The sequence below is a fragment of the Hippopotamus amphibius genome, chromosome 11, assembly GCF_030028045.1.
Source record: "Hippopotamus amphibius kiboko isolate mHipAmp2 chromosome 11, mHipAmp2.hap2, whole genome shotgun sequence".
NCBI classification, from domain to species: domain Eukaryota; kingdom Metazoa; phylum Chordata; class Mammalia; order Artiodactyla; family Hippopotamidae; genus Hippopotamus; species Hippopotamus amphibius.
In genome coordinates this window covers 69,412,360-69,418,273 of record NC_080196.1, presented here as the reverse complement: position 1 = coordinate 69,418,273, position 5,914 = coordinate 69,412,360, and the positions used below count along the sequence as shown (strand labels likewise).

Here is a 5,914-nt window from a genome sequence, read left to right as displayed (position 1 = left end):
CTAAACCCATGTGCCACAACTACTGAGCCTGGGTGCTGCAACTACTGAAGCCCTCATGCCTAGAGCTCATGCTCCGCAACAAGAGAAGCCACTGCATTGAGAAGCCCAAGCACCACAATGAAGAGCAGCCCTCACACGCCACAATTAGAGAAAACCCACACACAGCAAGCAACAAAGACCTAATGCAGCCAAAATAATAATAAAAAAAAAATAATAAATTCTTACTTCATCAATACATATAATAAAATTAGAACAATGCAGAAATGATTGGCATGGCTCCTGCACAAGGATGACATGTGAATTCATGAAACATCTTTATTTGTAAGGGCAAATACTCTGATCCCATGTATATGAGGTACCTAGAGGAGTCAAATCCGTAGAGACAGATGGTAAAATAGTGACTTCTAGAAGCCAGAGGGAAGGAGGAGTTATTGTTTAATAACTAGTGATTTTCAGTTTGGGAAGATGAAAAACATGCTATAGTTGGATGGTGGTGATGGTTGCACAACAATATGAATGTACTTTAAACTACACACTTCAAAATGCTTAAAATGGTAAATTTTATGTTACGTATATTTTATCACAATAAATAATATAATACTCATGTACACTAGAATTAAGAAATATGAACTACTTGAGGATAAATAGCTAAAGCAACTTTAAAAAGAGAAATGTAAACAACCAATTTCAAGACTTATTGTAAAGCTTCAGTAATTAAGACATTGTGTCAAGATAGACAAATAGATCAAAGAAACAGAGTTCAGAAATAGACCATTACACATATGGCCAATTGATTTTCAACAAAGTTGTATAAATAATTCAGTGGAGAAAGTATAGTCATTTTAATCAGAGGTGCTAAGAAAACTTGGATATTTATGTGCAAAAATATGAGCCATACCTCTCAAAATAAACAAAAAATAACTCAAGATAGATCATAAAAATAAATGTAAAAACTAAAAGTATGAAATTTGTAGAAGAGAACATAAAATCTTTAGGACTTAGAATTAGGCCATAGTTTCTCAAAACTCTCACTACTGAAATGTATAATACTTTAGAGGTAGGGAGGGGGGAGGGGGGAAGAGCTGTCTTGCGCATCATAGGATTTAGTAGCATCCTTGGGCTCTACCCAGTAGATGCCAGTAGTGTCTATCCTTATTCACCTCCTACTGTGACAATCAAGTTTCTCCAAACATTGCAAAATGTCCTGTGGGTAGCAACACTGACCTTGTTTGAGAACCACTGGTTTAGACAAAGGTTCTTAGCTGTAACACCAAAAGTAGAATAAATGAAAAACAAATTTATGAATAGGACTTTTATCATAATTAAGGATTTCTGTTCTTCCAAAGACACTTTCAGAGAATAAAAAGACAAATTATAGAGGAAATATATTCAAATCATATATCTGACAAAGAACTTTCATCCAGCATATCTAAAGAACTCAAAATTTAATAAGGGGACTTCTTTGGTGGTGCAGTGGTTAAGAATCTGCCTGCCAGTGCAGGGGACAAGGGTTCGATACCTGGTCCAGGAAATCCCACATGCCACAGAGCAACTAAACCCATGTGCCACAGCTACTGAGCCTGTGCTCTAGAGCCTGAGAGCCACAACTACTGAAGCCCACCCACCTAGAGCCCATGCTCCACAACAAGAGAAGCCACTACAATGAGAAGACCACACACTGCAACAAAGGGTAGCCCCTGCTCACTGCAACAAGAGAAAGCCCACATGCAGCAATGAAGACCCAATGCAGCCAATAAATAAATAAACTAATTAATTTAAAAAAAAGAAATAACAGCTAAGATGTACTTAAAAAAAAACTCAATAAGAAAACAAAAATACAATTAAAAAAAAGGAAAAGATTTGAGCATATACTTTATGAAATAAGATGTATGAATGGCAGATGAGCACATGGAAAGATGCTGAATAGTATGTCATTAGATACACACAAATTAAGATCACAGGGATATACCACTATACACTTACTATAAGATCTAAAATTAAACAGACTGATGATACTTAGTATTTGCAAGGTTGTAGGACAATTAGAACGCACATTTCCCTCCTGTAAAATGTTACAATTACTTTGGAAAATAGTTTGACACTTTCTTAGAATATTAAATATACATCTACTGTTACCTATCTATTTCATTCTATTCATGACACAGGAAAGTAAATGTCCATATAAAAACGTATACACAAAATAGCTTTTTAAAATAACCTAAAACAGGAAAGTAGCCAAATGAGCATCAACATGCAATAAATATTTGTGATATGTCCACACAGTGAAATATTATACAGCAATAAACAGGAAGGGACTATTGATACATACATAAACGTGGATGAGTTTCTAAACAATTATGCTGGGTGAAAGAAGGCAGACACTAAAGATTATCTAGCATATGATTCTATTTTTACAAAATTTGAGAAAACACAGATTAATCAATAGTATCAGAAAGAAGATATGGGGGCTGAAGGGCTGGGAGGAATATATTATAAAGGGGTACAAGGAAACTTTGGGGGATAATGGATAAGTTCATTAAATTGATTGTGGCAATGATTTTATGGGTTTATACATATGTACATTTTATTTTATTTATTTTTAAGGACTTTTATTGAGATATAATTGACATAGAGTACAACTAACTGCATATATTTAGAGTGTACAGTTTGATTTTTTTTCTTATTGGTAATATATATATGGCAATCCCAATCTCCCAATTCATCCAACCCAACCCTGTACATTTTATTATATGCCAATTATACCTCAATAAAGCTATGAAAAGATAAGGAAAAGAGTTTGTTGAATAAGATATGTAAGTAAGTCTTAAATAAAGGCTAACACTTTACTGAACATTTAAAATGAGCATTATCATATTAAGTGTTCAAAATACCCTGAATCAAACAGCCTGTTTTACTTTGTTTAAACTAGCATTTCTTAAATGCTTTGTATATTGGGATCATTTACACAACATTTTTTCTTTTCACATAGTACATATACTTATCCTCAAGTACCAGCATTTCACAGATCTCATTTTAGAAAATACTCGTCTTGAACTGTAAGCAACAGAACAATGTCTGTGTTTAATATTAAAACACAGGAGTGAATAATGGGAGGATTTTGAATCCAGTGAGAAAAATCTGGAGGTAAGTAGGTAGAATAACATACCTTCCTATATAAACTGTATTAATAAATCCTTACCCTTTCCATGTAAGACCAGAGACCCTTTCTGACTAAGACTTCCCTGTTTATAACAGAACACCAAAATGTGTTTTTATGCATTGTGTTTACACTTGTGTAGTTCACACTGTATTGTGTTTCACTTGTGTCTTTATTTGCTGTTTTCCTCCTGGAGGGGTCATTAAGTTGGAAGTGTGGTTAACATTGAGCCTTAGGGTGGGTTCCTTAGACTCACTCCCTGAGATGAAGAATCAGCTACATGTTAAGTACTCCCAGAAGAAACCCACACGGGAGTGGGGAGAGCAGAACACAAAATGGGAAGAAGCCCAAAATGTGAGGCTTCAGGTGAAATTCCAGTCTCAGCTTGATTCCTCAGGGAAGCTCTGGGATATATATCAAGCCTCAGAATTTGTCCCAAGTTCAGTCAAGGGAGCTGAAATTTCACAATCCCATACCAATCAGTCATCAGCAAAGACCTATCCTGAAGGGACATAAATTTCTAGGCCCCTGTTGCTCCCCGTGCTTGTGGGCAAAACAGCTTTGGCAGCCCAAGGAAATTCCTACAAAGAAAGTTGAAGGTATAGGCTGAAGGAAGCAAAGCACACAGGAGTTAAGGACATATGAATCCACGCTGAGTGCTAACAGTGTCCACTACACATGTTTTTTTGTAAATTACTTGGGGTCAGTAAAGATTCAGTGGGGTACCAGGGACATTTCCTCTTAGAACTGCTTTAAAATTAAGTACAAAAAAGCAAATGTTGGTTTTGTTGCCAAGTGTTCACCATCTATTTACAAGACTTACATCAAGGCTTTATGTTTTCCTGTGTGTTCCTGAGAGAAGGATGAAAAAAGAAAAGAGAAAAAAAAGAAAAAAGAAAAAGGAAGAAAATCTGTTTTTCTATTTACAACAAGCAAATTCTAAGTGGAGTTTGTATGTATATAAATGTTATATATAATGCCAAACCTTTGCAATTTATGCATATTTTCTTATTTATTATGTAACGGTTGAGTTAACAATTTGTTTATATTAAAATAACTTCACTTTCCTCAAACTAGAGTAGATCCCAACATCCATTATTGAGAACTTTTTGCTATTGGTTATTTTTGGAAGACTCCCTATATAGAAGCAGATGACCCTGCGGAAATTTTTTTAAAAACCCTTAGATTCTTTAAAGCACTATTTTTTCAGATTATGATCCCAGGGTCACCTACATCAAAATTGCTTGGGGAATTGTTGAAATCTCCATGAGTCCTAGCCTAGAATTCTTGATTCAAATTTCTGATGGAAAGATCCTGAATATGTCTTTTACAAAAGATTCGCGGCTGATCCCTGTGCACTCTTAAGAGTGAGTGTTATATCTGGGTGTTACTGTTTTTAGAAGTGGGAGCTCCTGGGAAGAGATTTACTGAAGGTGCAGAATACTGGGAGGACTCCCCTCTCCCTGGCCCTGTGTCCTCACTTCCGGGGATTAGGCCAAGCTCTTTTATTACATGTCCTCCTTCTGTGTTCTACCAAATTATGAAGGAATTATAGTTGCTTCAAAAGGCTCTCTGAACTAAAAAAATCAACCAAAAGTAAAAAGTTAGAGTGAGCAGGAAAATCCAATCCATTGTGAAAATTTCCCACTAAAAGTCTACACTAGTACTAATTAAATGAGCAACCATTTATTGTTTATGTGCCTGGTTGAGACATTTGCCAATTGAGGTTTTTGCAGAGCAAGGTAGGTGGTGCTGTACTGTCACATTTATTTATTTTGGGTTATTGGGGTGAATTTTTGAAACACTAAACTTTTTTGCGGGGGAGGGGGCCTTCACTGCTGCGCGCGGGCTTTCTCTAGTTGTGGCGAGTGGAGGCTACTCTTCGTTGTGGTGCTTGGGCTTTTCAGTTCAGTGGCTTCTCTTGTTGCGGAGCATGGGCTGTAGGTGTGCAGACTTCAGTAGTTGCAGCATGTGGGCTCAGTAGTTGTGGCTCACAGGCTCTAGAGTACAGCCTTAGTAGTGGTGGCACTCGGGCTTAGTTGCCCTGTGGCATGTGGGATCTTCCCAGATCAGGGATCGAATTCATGTCCCCTGAATTGGTAGGTGGATTCTTAACCACTGCACCACCAGGGAAGTCTGAAACACTAAACTCTAAAAGTAGTAAGTCCCCTACCTATGAACCATCAAGTTGAGAACTTTTAAAGATGCAAAACTGCATTGCATCAATGTCAGGCATAAGTGAAAGTGAAATTGCAGCTTGCCCTCTGTCAGGAGAAGGATCCTTGCTGACGATCCTTCATCTCTACCATCTCCCACCTCTTCTCCCTCTTCCAGTCAGTAACTCTTCTCGCCTGTTCACTCAATGCCAGCCCCTGTATGCCAGCTGTTGTACTGTACTACTGTACTTTTCAAGGTACTGTACTGTAAGATTAAAATCCTTTATTTTTTGCATTTGTTTGTTTTTTATGTATTATTTGTGTGAGAAGTATTGTAAACCTATTACAGTACAGTACTATATAGCCAATAGTGTTAGTTGGGGACCTAGGCTAACTTTGTTGGACTTATGAACAAATTGGACTTATGAACGCGCTCTTGGAATGGAACTCGTTCATTAGTAGGGGACTTACTGTATCGTTACCTCTATCAAACCATTAGTCCCCTGGCTATATTTGAAGATGAGGTGGAAATAGCTTTATATGTGTGAGGGTAGATCTAGCCACATTCCTCCTTATTTGTCAGGGGACTCATGATTAGAAT

The 5,914-nt window shown here is 37.0% G+C and overlaps 1 non-coding gene across 1 annotated transcript; it reads left to right on the top strand.

Annotated features, from left to right (window-relative positions):
- Positions 1 to 221: 221 nt before the first annotated feature.
- LOC130832209 (U6 spliceosomal RNA) lies at positions 222 to 324 on the top strand. The gene has a single exon (XR_009048278.1). It is a non-coding gene; the product is annotated as a U6 spliceosomal RNA (small nuclear RNA).
- Positions 325 to 5,914: the final 5,590 nt, after the last annotated feature.